This window comes from Lactuca serriola, chromosome 7, assembly GCF_051521515.1.
Source record: "Lactuca serriola cultivar US96UC23 chromosome 7, Lser_US96UC23_V15, whole genome shotgun sequence".
NCBI lineage: Eukaryota > Viridiplantae > Streptophyta > Magnoliopsida > Asterales > Asteraceae > Lactuca > Lactuca serriola.
In genome coordinates this window covers 30669539-30688880 of record NC_136414.1, presented here as the reverse complement: position 1 = coordinate 30688880, position 19342 = coordinate 30669539, and positions in this window count along the sequence as shown.

The following is a 19342-nucleotide window of genomic DNA, read 5'->3' as shown; positions in this document are numbered from 1 at the left end:
CGAATTAGTTGATGATCTAACTGCAATATCTTTATTCAAGGAACTTGGAACTGGGATGATAGAGTCAGAAATGGTAGCTTCATCTTCAGCATGAGGTACTTCATCATATGGGCAAAAGAGAAGCTCTTCAAAAATAGAGGGAGAATGAGTGACCTTTTCATCAGTGTATAATTCATCATCAAACTTCACATGAATGGATTCTTCAATGCACTGCCTGTTCACATGAAAAACACGAAAAACCTTTGAAATAGATGAGTACCCAACAAAAATACCTTTGTCAGCCTTAGGCTCAAATTTTGATCTTGGGTCACGCTGATTAAGAATATAACAAATACATCCGAACACGTGAAAGAAGGATACGTCTGGCTTTCAACCTTTCAGCATTTCATATGGTGTCTTCTTGTGAATCCTGTGAATTTAAGATCGATTCTGAGTATAGCATGCTGTATTAACAGCTTCAGCCCAAAATGACATAGGAAGACCAGCATGAGTCATTAAGGTTCTTCCTGCCTCAATCGGTGTTCTATTTCTTCGTTCAGCAACTCCATTTTGTTGAGGAGTACGAGGAGCTGAGAAGTTTTGCCCAATGCCTTTATGATCACAAAATTATTCAAGATTTGAATTTCAGAACTCAGTGCCATGATCACTTCTTAGCTACTTAACTTTGAGACCCGTCAGTGTCTCATTTTTACGAATCAGTGATATAATTTCCTGTGCAGCATGACTCTTCTTCTTTAGGAAAACCACCCATGTAAATCGAGTGAACTCATCCGCAACCACTAGAGTATTCTTATTTCCTCCTTGAGAACGAACAGGAATAGGTCCAAACAAGTCCATGTGTAGTAAATGAAGAGGAACAGATATGCTAGAACATGACTTGGGTTTGAATGATGACTTGGTTTGTTTTCCTTGTTCACACGATGAGCACATCTTGTCTTTTACAACGCTGAATTTTGGGAGACCTCTAACTAGATCTTGATTGGATATTTTGGATAGATTCTTAAAGTTCAAATGAGAGAACCTTTTATGCTAAATCCAGCTGAGATTGGTTTGAGACTTTGTAAAGAAACATTGCATCAGCGCCTTGTCACTTGAGAACATATCAAGAACATATATATCATCTTTTCTACTTGCTGAAAGTACGATGTTCTTGTCAGTGTTGACAACTCTTCCTTCCTTCTTTGTAAAGTGAACTTCATAGTCAGCATCACACAATTGGCTGATGGAGATAAGATTGTGTTTGAGACCCTTTACATATAAAACGTTTTGAAAGACCACGTTATTGCACTTGATATTTCCATATCCTTTTGTGAATCCCTTTCCATTGTCTCTGTATGTTACCGCAGGACCAGTTTTCTTTACATAATCTTCAGGAGAGACTTGGATCCTGTCATATGTCTTGAGCATCCACTATCTAAGTACCAAAGATGTTCCTGACCCTGCAGTGCTGAGAAACTAGTTAGAACATACTGACCCATTCGAAGATGGGTCATTCACAAAGTTATTTGATAATAAGTTATAACACTCTTTAGGAAGACATTTTAAAGAATTTGACTTAAGAGTCCATTTTTCATTTCTAACTTTAATGTTATCAGCTCTTAAAGATGTTTCATCAAATGAGCATTCACTGATCTTATGAGAGGTATCACCACATCTGTAACAAACTCTAGTACCAAAGTTCTTCTTGGTGAGCATATTTCTAGACTTAACACATTTAGACTTGTAAGATTCACCAAGTGAACTTTGAGTCCCTTTGTTTATCATTGAATCACAACTAAATTTAGTGGTAGATAAAATATGATCAGTGACAGATGTGGAGCTGACATCAGTATCTGATTTGGACATGTTCATAGAAGCATTGCAATTAGGAAAATGTTTAAGTTGTTCATGAATAGCGTGAAACACTCCGTTTGAGATAGGGAAGGCAATAATATTCTCAGTGAGAGGAGTTGGTCTCACAAGATGTGTAGGGTAAGATGTTTGATCAATTCCGGTAATTTCAAGATCGCACTTAGTGACACCATTAGAGTTAGTAACACAGTATTCATCAATTAGACTCTGATTAATAAAAGAGTTACTGACAAACTTGTTTTTTAAGTTGTTTTTCACCTCATTCATGGAATAAAATTCAGATTCTTTTTCTTGTGATTTAAAAACTTTTTCAGCTTTTGCAAAGTTACCCCCAAGAATTTTCTCACATGAATGTGGAATTTGAGCAGAAATAATATAATTAGCATTTTTGTGAGATTGTGCCCAAATTTGAAGCACAGTTTGTTCTTTGATCAAAAGATCTTTAACATTATCAATTTCAGCAGACAAAGATGAGTTTGACAAACTAGTGATTCTAAGATTTTCCTGAGTGGAGTCAATAATGTTATTTTTCATGGATATTTCAGTTTTAAGAAGATCAAGTTGATTTTTCAAATCCCTTATTGTTTGATTCTTCTTAGAATTAAGAACACCCAAATACTCAAACATTTTGATTTTTTTCATTTATTGAATAGGAAACAAAGTTTTTAACCTGATACATTGAAGGAGAGTCAGTGTTGTGCTTCCTGGAATTTTCAACTGCATCAGACATATCAACATCAAATGTACTTGTGCTGTTTTCACAATCGTCAGTGTCTTCTATCTTGACCATCAGACACTTAACTTCATCATCTGATGACTCCTCATCAGTCTTCCATTTTTCTTCTTCAACAACAAGAACTTTATGTTCCAAGTTCTCTGCTTTTAGTTTCTCAACCAGCTTGTTGTACTTCTGCTTCCAGTATTCATCCGAGCTTTGAGTTCTTTGTTTGCATTCTTTTGCAAAATGATCAGTGCTCCTACAGTTAAAGCACTGAGCTTTCCCTTTCTTATCAGTACCATGCTTTTTATCAGCGTCTGATCTTTTTGAAAATTTTCCACCCATCTTCTTCTGAAACTTTGAGAAGTTTCGGCATGATTTCTCAAAAGTCTTTACAATCAAAGCCGCACTAGCCACAACCTTTTCGAGATCATCAGTGTCACTTTTAGAAGAATCAGTGTCTGAGTGGTTTTCAGTGTCTGACTCTGACACTTGCTTTTTGTTTGAGAATAAAGCTACAGATGATTCACGCTGAGAATCCTTCATCAGCTCCTTTCTCTGAAGCTTGGATTCCTCATAGTATCGTAGGTTTCCATAGAGACTTTGTAAGTTCATAGTGTTGATCTTCTCACTGTTTTTCAGCACATCAACATGGTTCTCCCAACCTGCACCCAGAGAATCCAAAAACTTCTGCACTAAAACAGTTCGATGCTTCAACTGATCTAGTCTCCGCAGATCATTAACAAGAGTATTGAACCTGTTAAAGGTTTGAGTCAAGGTTTCACCTTTCTTTGCAAAAAAAATGTTCATACCTTCTATTTAGGTCATTTATTTGAGTAGCCTTGACTTCTTCAGTTCCTTCAAAAGATACAGTCAGCGTATCCATCATCTCTTTTGCTGAGATGCAATTTTGAACCAGACCAAAGATATTGTATGGCAAAGCGTAGCTGATTGCAGCCCGAGCACGAACATCTAGACCATTTTTTCTTTTGTCATCTGCCGTCCAGTTTTCTCTAGGTGTTTTCTTCATAGTACCATCAGGAATGTTGTTTTTTAGAGGCTGATACATCGAAACATATGGACCCTTTTCGACGATGTCCAACATGTCTTCATCTACCGACTCTAAAGCATATAGAGCCTTTATTTTCCACATAGCAAAATTTGTTTCATCAAAAGGAGGAATTTTAGCGGAAGGATGATTTGATGAGTTTGACGAAGAAGAAGATGAAGCCATTTGTTTGATAAAAGAAACCTGCTCCGATACCAATTGAAAAGACCTTAGATCAATCGATTTATCAAACAATGACTGTAAATAAGAACAATAAGGTTTCACAAAGAAAAGCTTTCACTAAGAACGATAATCTCACAAAGAGATTATCGTGTGCACAAAGCGGCTATTAGGGTTTTTGAAAGGCGTAAAAACTACACAAACCAATACAGAACAATATATAATACTATTCTAGACAATCCCTACAAATCAGGGATATAAAGCAAACTAATATACGCTAACTATGGAAATAAGATAAATACAAGATCTGTTACAATGCACTGAATAAAGCTATATACACTGAGCTATTGAAATGTTGATGCTGATGCTGAGATATACGCTGATGCTGAAAGATTAATTTCAAACATCATCATATTTCAAGGTTTGACCTTACAATATGGTTTCCTGGAAAATCCGATATTTTCCGATTTAAAATAGTAAAATAGTTTTGTATTAACGCATGAATCACTTTGTATAGCCACCACGTATGTATTTGATTTCCCATGAATGATGATATGGTAAAGGATCAGTATGTGAGTCGTTATAACCATGCATGATGATGACTATTTCACCTGTCTTGGCATTTTTACAAACACAGGTTTTAATCAAGATTTTGTCATCCTAGACTGGCCGAGTCTAACTGTAGCAAACAGCTCAGGTGTGGGGGAGTCGCCCCCGTATAGATCTATACACAAACTCTCACCCTCCCTCCATGAGACTCTGGTCATAACTACAGGCTACGACCGACACTTATTGGTGTCAACCGATAATTCTCACTAAATCCCTATTATTACCCCATGAATTTGAATAACATTGATTACAACCCGTTTGATGTTTACATGAATATGAATAAAGCCTAACAAACACGAAAAAGGACAACTATGGCCCACTAATCATGTATGTTATTACAGACTGTCGAGTATGTGACGGACACGTTAGTCCATCAAGCATATGATAATTGATTTGGACCATATTAGCAATGCAAATGGGCCATGAAGGCCCAATAGCATATAAAAGCTAATGAGCCATTAGGCATGTAATTGGGTCACCGGAAGCCCAATAAACATGTGTTGATTATATTGGGCCCAATAATCGTGTAATTGGGTCACCGGAAGCCCAATAAGCACGAATAGGAAACAATAGGCCCAATTATCGTATCATGTATTTGTTTGTCGATAAAATTAGTAGTATCAGGTTTGTTTTACACTTGTTATTTAATTACGAAGCTACAACACCCGACGTTTGATTTATAATGACAGTATGGTTCATGAAAATATATAAATTTTATATCCATATATCATAAATCTTTTTATTCTTGACATATTTTATCCAAAATGTTTATTTGACCATCTCAGCCCATTTTTCACATAAAGTTGCAATTTCAACCCTTTTTAAATAAAAATGTCATTTTTAGCCATTTTTAAAATGACATTTTTGGTCCTTAAATTACTTTTCTTGGCATTTTCGGCCCAACAGTTATTTAAAGTGTGATTTCAGCCCAAAATATAACTTTTGACACTTTCAGTCCCTATTTGGTAAAAGTTTTCATTTTTGGTTTGATCTTTGTAAAATTTCACATTTTCTGGTTTTTGACTTTTCCGACTCTGTTGTAGAATGGAGTGAAGATCTTTACTTTAGCAAGCTCCTTGAAGGATTTTCGAAATCTATGAAGCAAAGATATATTATTCATGAAGTTTTATGGTTTAAGAAGAGATTCTTGAGGAAATCAAGGAGTTAAACTATAGATCCAAGTATAAACTTACCAAAGATGATGATCTTGGTGGGAAAACCTTCTTGAAATGCTTAAAATCTCGAAAAATTGAGAGGAAAGAAGAGTGGTTTTCTTGAGAGTGTTTGAGAGGTATGATGAGAGAAAATGTTGGGTTTTAAAATGAAAAAGTGAAGGTAGAAAGGCCATATGGCCGTGAGTTTGAATTGGGGAGAGGAAGAGAGAGAAATTGTTGTCTAGATATATGAAACATGCATTGTTATATGGTGGTTATTTTGCATGGATGACCACCATATAACATTGAGGTGGCACTTGCAAAATAATATCCATTTTCTCTTTTTATTGCACATACATGGGCCGAAAATTGGGTTTTAGAAAAGAAAGAGTTACTTAGTTTGGGCCTAATCTTGGTTTTGCTAGAAAACATGAAGCCCATTAAGGAGGTTTTTGGCCCATTGGGCCTTTAGGGTAGTTCACGGCCCAAATATGATATAAAGAATGAGTTTATGGTCCATTAAGGGCCATTAGGGTAAACCTATTCATTTCAGGCCCATTATGGCCCAAAATGTTAAGTTCCATGAAAGTGGGTCCAATTAGAGCCCATTTAAAGGTTCTACGCCCAAAATAGTCAAATTAGAAGCTTATTGATCCATTAGGCCCAATAAGGAAATCCTAGTCCATAATGGACTTAAATCGGGATTTTTAGGGTTTCAAATCTTTAGTTGACTATTTGATGTGTTTGCATTGAACTTTGATCTTTCATTTGGATTTTTATATGGAAGTTTGTTGTCATTGAATACTCATAATTCATGTTACCAAATTAGGGTTACAAGTTTCACAATAGATGATGTTTACAAGAGCACAAAATTTCCTAGCTAAAATACTAGTTGTGACATCTTCCCCCCGTTAGAGGGAATTTCGTCCCGAAATTCTTTTGAAAGTTAGGTTTAAAGATGCGAGAATAGGTGAGGGTACTTCTGCTTCATTTGGTCCTCGCGTCCCCAAGTGAATTCCGATACACGCTTTGCGTTCCATCGAACCTTCACAATTGGAATGCGACTTTGTTTAGCACGCTTCACCTCCCTGTCCATGATTTCATCTGGTTCTTCCACGAACAGGAGATTGTCGTTGATTTCAATTTCATCTAATGGAATAAACAGAGTTTCATCCGATAGGCACTTCTTTAGATTGGAGACATGGAACACAGGGTGAATGCTGCTGAGTTCCACAGGAAGTTGTAGCCTATATGCCACTGGACCGATTCGGGAAAGGATCTCGAATGGTCCAATATATATATATATATATATATATATATATATATATAATTTGGGCAGAGTAACACTAGGTACAAAGCTTATTCAAAGATGGCTATAATAACGAGTTTCAGCGTTTCCTGAGCGTAACAACTAGGCATGGTCTTATCTATCATAATGGCTTAGCATAAAAACTAGGCATAATATTAGCTTAAAGAGTTTGTGCTGAATAACTGTCGGGGTTAATATCATCCTAATGTTATGGGCATAATTATCTAACTATAATTAGTAATAACTATGTAAAGTTGCATTTTAGAAAAGTATTCCCCCCCTCCCCCCGAAAAGAGTTGGAAATTGGGGCCATCAATCTCACCTGCGAGTTTGAAAACGTTGACCACAAGTTAGCACTTTTAGAGTCGATCGGGGTGATGGAACGCGAGATGATATAGAGAGAGAAACGAAGAGTGGGGCAAGGAAGAATGAGCGACTGAAACCTGCTATTTATTGAAAGTTTTGGTTTGTGCGTTGCACATTGTGCGCCGCAAAAATGCGCACGAATCATACGATGCTGCCACGTGTCCCTATCTCAGCGTGCTACGCCATCTTGTGTCTCGACACAATCAGGTGTGCACTGCGCGCAAGAGTGCGCGTGACGGTAAAAATTTAACTTCAAATTTACGTAACTCTTGCATATGAACTTTGTTCTCAACAACTCTTATATATCCGTGTGGGTATCGTCATTCTTTACAACTTTCATGTTGGTCATTTTCTCTAGTTTTAACTTTCGTTTTTCAACGTGTTTTTATTACCATTATAATTTTATAAAAATAATAACTCTTTCATATGATGTCCGTTTAGGCGCTCCTTGCCTCATAATTCCTACTTTAAGTAGCACTAGGTTTGTCTAGTTGGTGACTTTCTCCAAATGTCAACCAATCTCCTTGTAGTTTTTGTCATTGTAACTTTTTAATTATGGTAGATATTTATTTACCATAAATACCATATCTCACCCATACTGTGTTGGATTCAAACAAAATTTATATTTCTAGAATCGCAGTAGCTTAAGGAGTCTAAATATGCTAACCTGCTCTCAAAGTCATCCGACTTGTTGCACACTTATTTTTTAGCCTAAAGGTTTACGTAATTAAGGATGAAAATTTCGAATATATTCAAACATATCAGATGGTTACAAGGTTTTCCTTATTATAGTTTTATGTTCCATTGTTAAATATTAACGGCGGTTGGTGACTTATTCTCTGGGTTGTCACACTTGGTATACTTGGTCAGTTCCAGTAAAATTAAAGAAAGTCTTCTAAATTTGAGCAAAAAGGTGAATAAAATCCAACAATTTTATGGAGCATATAAAATTGTGCTGGTTTTTAGACCATGGCCAAAACTATTTCATCATAGGTCCAAGATTAACTAATAATCACAATCATATCTTAGTAAAAAGTAGCCTAAAGCATAGTGGTTGATGGAACATGATAAAGAAAGTTTACCTAAAATCAACATATTTTAAAATTTTATACAAATTTCACATAAACAGAAAACCCCATGTATTTAAGAGGTTTTTTTTGCCTCTTACACCATGAACAAAATCAAAATCTAGTTTATTTTAGAAGATAGTGAAGAAATTATGTTCATTAATCTTATTGATTTCCATATCATGTGCATGGTCTTTGGATAAAAGATTTTGCTTCAGCTTCACAAACTCTGTACCAACAGTTATCAGGTTCCTACACTTTTGAATTTTGTCATTATCAAAGTGTCCTTCATGAAGGGCCCAATTTAGTGGTTTGGTCTAGGCTTTACAATGTAATAGTAGGGAGTGTGTTAGTAGTGTGTTTTTGGTTAGTTTACGGTTGTAATGAGTTTATGGTCGTAAACACCTTACGGCTGTAAACTCTTCTCGGTTATGGTCCCTATAAATAGAGGGTTAGTCAGACGTTTTGTGGTTGTTGATTCCATTATTGTTCACGGCTTTCCATCGAGTTGTACCAGACGTTTATTGATATAAAACGTGTGCAAGCTTGGTTTATTCTCTTTTCGCTTCTATTATTGCTTTGTGTGATTGTGTTTGCTATTGATCTCTGGTAAGATCCGTTATTTGGATTGAGACTAAGTTCGTGTTTTTCTGCAAAAGGGTTTCTGGTTTCATCGAGAAGCTGCAAATAACGTTGATTACGGCTCGAGCTTTCGGTTGTAATCTCTGTTTACGGCCGCAATCCCATCAAAGTTCTTGGACCGTATACTTCAATCGTAAAGCCTTGGACCGTGAATCTTCAACCGTATTCTTGAACTGTAAATTTTGGACCGCATTCCCTTTCGACCGCAAACTTCGAGTTTACGGCCGCAAACCAATTTTGGGCAGTAAACTCATTTTGACAGCAAATCGGATTTAAAAAAAAAAAATTAATCTTAATTATTTTATTTTATTTCACATTTATTAAACAATAAAAATGGAATCTCAAAGTCAAACTCATTTTCAAGAACTTGATGCTGTCATGGGCACCACTATACAAATTCCAAGGTTAATGTCTGTTGATGGGTTTCCCGAGTGGAAGTACAAAATAGAGAAGTACATAAAAATGAAAGATTTCAAGATATGGAAATGCATCATCAAGGATCCAGTCAGAATAACCACTACAGTTGCGGGCAAAGTGGTTGATAAGAAGATAGAAAATTACACTGATGAAGACTTTGTGAGTGTGGAAGAGCAGGAGAAGGCGTTGGCCATCTTGACCATGGCCCTGTCACCAGATATTGCTCAAGGGTTCAGAGAGTATACGTCTGCTAAAGCTTTGTGGGAAGCCCTAATTGAGGTTTATGAAGGGAACGAAGACATGCGAGAGAGTCACCAAGACATGCTGCGACAACGATTTAATATGTTCAATTATGTTCCCGGAGAGACTCTTGAAGCACAGCTGCAACGGTTCACAACTCTCAATACAGAAATGACTGTGGCTGGGATCTTCTACACAAAGTCAGAAATAAACAAGAAGCTGCTGAATGCTCTCCCAAAATCTTGGGACATGAATGTAGTTGTCATTAAGAAGACTAAGGATCTCAGCCGTCTCTCTCTTACTGAAGTAATGGCAGTCATCAAGGCGTGTGATATTGATGACAAGCAACAGGAAATCAACCATGTGAACTCATATTCAGCTGCGAACCTTGGCATTTCTTCGAACAATGCTCTTTCATCTTTTTCTTTTTCTCTTCCTTCTACAGGTCCATCAGTTAATACTCCGAAAGCACAGATTCAGACTTTCCCCACTCCATCAGCTTCCTCTGCATCAGCCATGTCGTTCTTGCAGAATCAATCATTTGTGGCTGCTCAAGCTGCTTCATCCTCAACTAGAGCTTCTTCTTAAAAGGGAAAGGAGGGTGATGAGAATCTTGCACTTGCTTTGGGGATTGTCAATTGCTACAATGCGCTTGTGGCCAGGGATCTTCCGCCTCAACTATCATTTGCCGATCTTGATCAGATTCACCCTGAAGACGTTGAGGAGATGGATATTACATGGCAAATTGCCATGGCAGTCTTTAGGGCGAAACAGTTTGCCAAAAAGACTGGAAAGAATAAATGGGGGATGAGTGCTGAAAACAAGGTTGGGTTCAGCAAGGGAAAGCTGCGATGTTTCAACAGCCACGAGCCAAGGCATTTTGCTCGTGATTGTCCACAGCCAGACAAAAGATTAAATAATGATAGGACAATTGTTACAATCGGAAACAATCGAAGTGGTACTCAAATGAACAATGAGAAGGCTATGGTCGCTCAGTCATTTGACTGGGAGGATCAAATGCAGGCCCTGAACTTGTCTGGACTTGAAACTGCCCACCTGGCACAAGTTTGTGATGATGCCCCAACAGAGATTGTGGAAGCTAAAGATAAGATGATGGAGCTACAGTTTGCATTGATGGTATCCTCTTCTCATGAACCTAATTCAACCGAGGTAAGTCTACCATCATGCTCTCAAGCTTGTATTGATTACATTAAAACTCTGCATGAGAAAATTGAGACATTAGGCAGTGAAGTAGAAAACCTTAAGATTCTTCGTGAACTTAATGACTCATTAAAAAGGGAAGTAGAAGACCTTAGATATGAAGGTTACCAACTTAGAAAAGGTCAAAAACCACTTAAAGCTCAATTGGAATAAAAAATTAAGGACTTTAGGAGACTTCAGGAAGACTACAGTAATAAATGCGAAAACTATGATTATGTAGTGAAACAGAATGCTGAACTAGTGGCTGAAATAGAATCTTTAAAGGGAAAATTTGAAACTGCTAATTTTGATTTTAGAAAATATGATTTTTCAAGTGAGGTAGCTACAAATATGATAGACCACTGCATGCAATTTAAGAAAAATCAATCGAAAGGACTAGGTTATAATCAAGTGCTCCATCCCTTCAATCATTCATATCAGCACAAGCCTCTGTCTAAAGAAGAGATTGCTAATGAACCATTTATGGTTTATGGCAAGCCATCTGGTTTTATTTCGGGAGGATTTATTAATTTTGAAAGTACTAACATTTCTACTTCTTGTGCAGATCAATCCTTGAATCTGTCAAAGCACGAAGTTGAAGGATATGTTTCTGAAAATAAAATCGAGTCTAAACCTGAAGTTTTAGTTTTAAATAAAGACAATATGTTTTCTGATGTTTCAAATGACAATGTTTTTTGTAGTGGTGTTTATATTACTTCTGATACTATTTTGAATGGTTTGAAAAAGTCTGGTTTGAAAATTTTGGTTGACAATTTTGATGTGTGTGATAATGATTTTGAGAAACCACCAATTTCACAGACTTCTCCATCTAATGTACCATCGCTTGCCTCCCAACCTAATTCATGTTCATGTTCTTGTGAGAGAAGCAAGGGTGATAGTATGGAAAACAAATCTGATCAATGTAGCATAAGTTATAATAATAACAAACAGATTTGTTTCAATTGTGGTGTTGGTGGTCATATAGCTAGAAATTGTCAAAATCCTATGTTTGTACATCTCAAATTTCCAAGAGGAGAGAACGAATCCAGAGGAAGGTCTTTAACTAGAAAGTTCTTTAGAAATCGTTCCCGGAATGGTGATTAGAAAGATGATCGAAGTAGAAAACGATCCATTTTTCAAAGGAATAAAAGGGTTTTTTATCACAAAGTCCCAGGCAGTTTGCCAAAACCGAGCATGGCCAAGCCAAGGTCGGTTTCGTCAAGAGGCAGCAGTGAGTCTTCAACCAAATCTGATAGAAAACCTGTAGCACCTTATTCCTGGTATGTGGAATTTATCTAAGTGTTTTGCATTTTTAGCCTTGGACTCGGCGAGTTGTAGGCCCAAATCGCTGAGTAGAGACGGGATATGGAACACATTTAAGTTGGCGACTCGAGGAGTCCATATTCGGACTCGGCGAGTCCCCACTATCTGATGAAACCCTAATTTCAAGGGTTTTCACCCTATTTAAATCATCTTATGCGCCCCCAAGATCGCCCCCTTCACCCTCAGAGCTCCCTATATCATCCAAACCTTGTTCCATGTGAGATTGAAGTGCTTTGGTGTGTTTTCTTGAAGATTTTGAGAGAAAAAGGAGAGTAGATCAAGAAGAGAAGAAGTAGGCCAGACATCTTGCTGTTATTTCAGTGATTCCTTGAGGTATAACTCAGTTTCCTTTTATTTTCATGCTTATAGTCCCTTAAAGCTCCATTAAAGTCCTTCTTGAGCCATTTCCCAAGCATGGATATGAATTAGGGTATGTGATAAGCTGATTAACCTTTAGATCTAGGCATGATTGAGCTCCATGAGCTCGGATCCACTTCCTTTATGAAGCCATATTGCATGAAAGCCCTAGATCTACGTTTTATTGCATTTTGAGCCCTAAAACCTTCATTGGTGCTTATTTACACGTAAAGTTGGAAACTTTACGTGTTAATCAAGCCCTAAGAACCCAGATCTACGTATGGAATGAGTTGGATCCAAGCAAAATCGAGTATATAGTAGTTGCATGTGGTAGACTCGGCGAGTCGAGTCGCGAGTCCTCGAGTTTTCCCCCTTTTCATGTTTACGGAGTGGAGTAGTGAGTCATGGGGTGTGACTCAGTTGGTCGGAAGCCGGACTCACTCATGGAGAAACTCGGCGAGTCAATGCCCTAACTCAGCGAGTTCAAGGCAATCTTCTTATCTCAAGAACAGACTCGGTGAGTTGTTCATACAACTCGGCGAGTCTCAGCATAGCATGTTCTTCGGATGAAGATGAACTCGACGAGTTGTTCATACAACTCGGCCAGTAGGATGAAGGACTATTGGACTTTGGTTTAGAAGGAAAACTCATCGAGTCAATGCTTAACTCGACGAGTAGAGACGAGATTATGGTCAATCGAATGGATAGGGACTCGGCGAGTTGGCAAGCCGACTCGGCGAGTCGAGCCAACTGAAAGTTGACTTTGACTTTGACTCTTGGCTTGGTTAGGGGTAAATGGTCATTTTACCCTGACGTCGGTTAACAGTATTTGATTGAGTGTTTTATGGGAGTTATAGCTGGAGGATTTCCAGGGCAGCAGTAGCAGCAGAAGACAGTCAGTTCCCACGCAGATCAACAACTACTTTGAAGTGAGTTACCTTCCAGTAGCGGTGGGTCTACGGCCACAATGCCGACCCACCAGTAGGAGTTGTATGATAGATGATTATCTCTGTAATATTCATCTAGGGTTGCTACTACCTGTGTTATGTTATGTGGTAGTATGATATGATGTTATGTGATATGTGTTATGTGGTAGCAGCAGGGGGTGAAATAGTCTCCAGTATCCGGTCGTAAGGACCGAAGTGGAGACCAGCACCTAGATATGCTAGTCAGTATCCGGTCGTGAGGACTGAAGGGGAGACCAGCACCCATATATGCTAGTCAGTATCCGGTCGTAAGGACTGAAGGGGAGACCAGCACCCAGATATGCTAGTCAGTATCCGGTCGTGAGGACCGAAGGGGAGGCCAGCACCTAGATATGCTAGGCAGTACCCAGTCGAGAGGACCGAAGGGGTAGGTCGGGCACCCAGATATACTTGGCAACATATGTATGTTATGTGATTATGTGGTATGTGGTACAGTGGGGGAACTCACTAAGCTTCGTGCTTACAGTTTTTAGTTTTGGTTTCAGGTACCTCTTCTTCGAAGGGGAAGGAGCTAGCGCGGTAGCGGCACATCACATACATGCTTTGTATTCTGCACTATGAGGTCTTCCTGGGGATTTGTTCTCTGGCATTGTTATGTTTTATAAAATGTTTTTCCAGACACGCGATATCTTTTGTGAAAGGACATGTTCGGTGAATGTTTTATTTCTAATGTTTTGCTAAGTATATGTTTTAAAAATGAAAATTTTGGCTCGTATTTTTGGGATGTTACAAGTTGGTATCAGAGCCCTGGTTTGAGGGATTCGGACGCACCTTCGGGGGTGTCTGAACTCAAATCGAGGGATTAAAAGATTTTAAAGAAGAAAATATTTTCTAAACAGCTAAGTAAAGAGCTTTAAGAAGGAACGAAGTGTGTGATGTGCGCGATCGGCCGAGCTCAAGTAAGTATTCCCCAAAGTACCCATACAAGCTTATGTTATGTTTATGAATTTCAGTAGAACAACATTCTAGAATAGGACTAAGGATCTAGGAGTGATGCCTTATGTGCTTGTTTTCTGTGCTTCAGTGTATGAAAAACTGCATGCTAGAATTGAGTAGACAGTAGTAGGATAGCCTGTTTAGGTTATGCCTGGTAGTATGGATTTAGCATTGTATGCTAGTTCAGTTTCTCCCTATAAGGATGGATTTGCTTGAGGTTGTTTCCTGTTGTCTGAATGCTGCTTGCTTTGTGCTTCATGGGACTCTAAGTGATAGGAGTTAGACATTAGGTGAATACGTGACATCACATGTGATCAGGGTTGAATAATCCTAGAGTGCTGGATTTGGCCCTATTGCGTAGCTCTTGTCTGAGTCTAACCGTTGTAGAGCCGAGTCTGATACTCGAAGGATTATCTGAGCCTCACCACGTGTGATGGTATTCAGGTAATGGCTAATTGGCATTACGAGGAGGCCTTCAGCAGTTGAGGACCGGGTAGGGTGGAGTTAGAGGTTTTCTAGGGAAAGCCTAGGATGGGTATAGCAGAGACCAGCGGTAGTGAAGGGGACCTGGTGGAGTCAAGGCAGTCCTTGGAAAAGGTACGGATAGATGTAGAAGGTAGTATGGGCCCGTACTACTGAAAGCAGAGGATCCATACCCGAACCGGGGAAGGCCAAGATAAGACCAGGGAACTTGTAGTAGGTGTGATCCCTCCAGAGGTATCAGTATCGCTAACGATTATTATTTTTGTATTTCAGAATGGTGGTACTACGCTCGAGGCCAGCAGTTGGCAGTTCAGGAGAGGGATCAGGTTCCGAGCCAGTAGATGAGGGGCTACGCGAGTTCATCGCGTCAGAGATCACCAGAGGCATCCTTGAGTCGACCCCCATTATCTTCGGGTCGATCAAGGAAGGGATAGTGGAGTTGATGGAGGATCACCTCCGGGCATTCAGGAGCGACATGGCATCTGGCCAGTCGGGATCTCGCACACTGTCCTTTAAGGACTTCAGGGGCAGTGGTGCGCCGGATTTTCACGGGGCGAAGGACCCCATAGCTGCCAGGCAATGGATTGCAAACATTGAGTCTGCACAGTTGACTAGCTTCTACCCTGAGGGGTCAAAGGTGAGATTTGCAGCAGGATGTTTGAGGGATCGAGCTAGGGATTGGTGGGAGTCCGTTGGTGACTCGTTGGGGGCCTCGGCTGTCGAGGCTATGACCTGGTCGAACTTCGTGGCCAGGTTCAGGGCAGAGTTTGTGCCGGCTGTCGAGCTTCAGCAGCTGGCCAGGGAGTTCCTAGATATGAGACAGACGACGAAGACTGTGGTGGAGATCACCGCCAAGTTCCGGGAGAGGGCGTTGTTGGTGCCCCAGTACACGGGTGATGAGGACATGAGGAGGACCCACTATCATGACATGCTACGAGCTGATATTCGGGAGCATGTCAGTTTTTCAACTTTCCCTACCCTAGACTCTATGATTGCCAGGGCAAGGGAGAGGGAGATAGATCTGGAGCACATCCGGAAGAGGAAGGTGGAAGAGGGGCATGTTATGGGGGCTTCAGGGAAGAAGCCCAAGGGATCAGATGCGGGGCCGAAAGGCCAACAAGGGTGGGGCCGCTGCAAGAAATGCGGCAGGGCGCATGAGGGAGCGTGCAAGATGGGATCGTCAGGCTGCTACAAGTGCGGCAAGTCAGGGCACTTCAGCCGAGATTGTACCGCGCCTGCACCTTTGATACAGACGTCTGAGTTTCTGTGTTTCCACTTCAACCAGAGGGGCCACAAGAAGGCCAATTGCCCCCAGTTTTCAGCATCAGCACCAGTAAAGGCGCCAGCTCCAGCTACCCAGCGGATTACTGATGGCCAGCAGGGCAAGGCAGAGGCTCCAGTGGTGAGGAGCCGGGCGTTTCAGCTGACTACAGAGGAGGCACGTGCCGCACCTGATGTGGTGACGGGTATGATTCTTTCCCTCTATTTTATTTTATATGATGTTATGTTATTGATATGTGCCCTGTGTTTATGCGTTAGGATCGTTCCAGTTGAACGGTATCCCAGTTCAGGTGTTGTTTGACTCGGGTGCCACCCGGTCATTTGTTTCCCTTGCGCTTAGCAAGAGGTTTACTGAGTCTTCGGGCATGCTGGATTGCCCTTTAGAGGTAGAAATTGCCGATGATCGATCGGTGCGAGCATCAGCAGTGTTCAGGGATTGTGTTCTAAGGTTATTTGAGGAACGCTATTTGGTGGATTTGGTTCCCATCCCGTTGCGGGGGAACAAGGTGATTAATGGCATGGATTGGTTGAGCCCTAATGGGGTGGTGATAGATTGCGCACAACAGCTAGTGCGGATCAGGACCTTAGTGGGGGAGAGTTGGTGATCTACGACGAGAGGCCACAGCATGGACCCACAGTATGTTCAGCAGCGAGAGCTAGACGCTACCTTCAATAGGGTTGCGCAGCATATGTCGCGTATGTTATGGATACCCGGGAGGCGGGTAAGGTGACGGTGAGCGAGGTTCCAGTGGTGCGAGACTACGTTGCTGTGTTCCCGAAGGAGCTACCTGGAATACCTCTGGGGCGTCAGGTAGAGTTCAGGATCGACCTACTTCCTGGTGCGGCTCCGATAGCTAAGGCACCATATCGGTTGGATCCTCCTGAGATGCAGGAGTTGTCTACACAGCTGCAGGAGCTGTTAGAAAAGGGATTCATTCGACCGAGCAGTTCACCCTGGGGAGCCCCGATCCTGTTTGTGAAGAAGAAGGACGGGTCGCATCGAATGTGTATAGATTACCGGGAGCTGAATAAGGTAACGGTGAAGAACCGTTACCCACTCCCGAGGATTGATGACCTCTTTGATCAGTTGCAGGGAGCATCTTGGTTCTCCAAGATCGATTTGCGTTCAGGTTATCATCAGATGAGGGTCAGAGAGGAGGATGTGTAGAAGACCGCGTTTCAGACGTGTTATAGCCATTATGAGTTCGTGGTGATGTCGTTTGGGCTCACCAATGCTCCTACCGCGTTCATGGACCTCATGAACCGCATATGTAGACTGATGCTGGATCGGTCTGTGATAGTTTTCATTGATGACATTTTGGTTTATTCCAAGACGCAAGAGGAGCACGAGGAGCATCTGAGAGAGGTTTTGGAGACCTTGAGGAGGGAGAGCTTGTACGCCAAGTTCTCCAAATGTGAGTTTTGGTTGCGCGAGGTGCAGTTTCTTGGGCACCTCGTCAACCAGAACGGGATTTCAGTAGACCCGGCCAAGGCGGAGGCCGTGATGATATGGGAGGTTCCGAAGTCTCCATCCGAGATTCGGAGTTTCCTAGGATTAGCAGGCTACTATCGAAGATTCATTCAGGATTTCTCTAAGATAGTCGTACCCTTGAAACGGTTGACTAGGAAAGTCGTGGTCTTTCGAAGGGGGCCTGAGCAGCAGGCAGCGTTCGCGATTCTGAGGCGGAGATTGTACGAGGCGCCAATCTTAGCCCTGCCCGAGGGCGTAGAGGATTTTGTGGTATACTGTGATGTGTCTACCTCAGGCTTAGGCGCAATATTGATGCAGAGGGGGCATGTCATTGCTTATGCCTCGAGGCAGCTGAAGCCTCATGAGGCGAACTACTCGACGCATTATTTAGAGTTGGGGGTGGTGGTCTTCGCCCTCAAGATTTTGTAGCATTACCTCTACGGGGTTCGATGTACCATTTACACGGACCACAAGATTTTGAGGTACCTCATGGATCATCCGAATCTGAACATGAGGCAACGTCGGTGGTTAGACGTGGTGAAGGATTATGATTGCGAGATTCTTTATCACCCGGGGAAGGCCAATGTGGTGGCCGATGCGCTTAGCCGTAAGGCGGCACCGATCAGGGATGTGTGTATGAGGATGACGGTGGTGACTCCACTGCTAGAGCAGATTTGGGAAGCTTAGCAGGAGGCTATGAAGGAGGAACATCGGAAGAGCGAGCGAATAGTGGGTCAAGTCACCTCCTTCGATTATGATAGCCAAGGATTATTGACACTACACCGTAGGGTGTGGGTGCCGTATCACGGAGGCGTGCGTCAGATCTTAATGGAGGAGGCGCACAAATACCGATTCTCTATTCATCCTAGGGCGACGAAGATGTATAGGGATCTTCGTCTAGACTATTGGTGGCCCTGCATGAAGCGGGATGTGGCTTGGTACGTCGAGCGATGTTTGACCTGCAGGAAGGTCAAGGCCGAGCATCAGAGACCACACGACAAGATGCAGCCGTTGGACATCCCGTTGTGGAAATGGGAAGATATTACGATGGATTTTATCACAAAGCTTCCTCGGACTGCGCGAGGAGTAGCTTCGATTTGGGTCATCGTGGATCGATTGACCAAGAGCGCCCATTTTATTCTGATCCAGGAGAGTATCTCGGCCGAAAAGTTGGCTGATATCTATATCAAGGAGATAGTGGCACGACACGGGGTGCCAGTGTCAGTGATATCAGACCGAGATGTGCGGTTCACTTCCAGGTTTTGGAAGAAGCTTGATGATGAGTTGGGCACTCATCTGCATTTTAGCACCGCCTTTCACCCGCAGACGGACGGTCAGAGCGAGCAAACCATCCAGACGTTGGAGGATATGTTGCAGGAATGCGTGCTAGAATTCGGTGGTAGTTGGGATACCTATCTTCCCTTGGCTAAGTTCTCATACAACAACAGCTACCACGCGAGTATCGACCGCCCTCCATTCGAGATGTTGTACGGACGGAGGTGCAGGACCCCGATATGCTGGGGTGAAGTTGGCCAGAGGGTCATGGGGAGCACATAAGTGGTGCTCAAGACGACCGATAGAATCCAGCAGGTTTGAAGCAGGCTGCAGACTGCGCAGAGTCGACAGAAAAGTTACGTCGACAAGTGTCGGTCAGACCTGGAGTTCCAGGTCGGGGATATGGTTCTCCTGAAGGTGTCGCCTTGG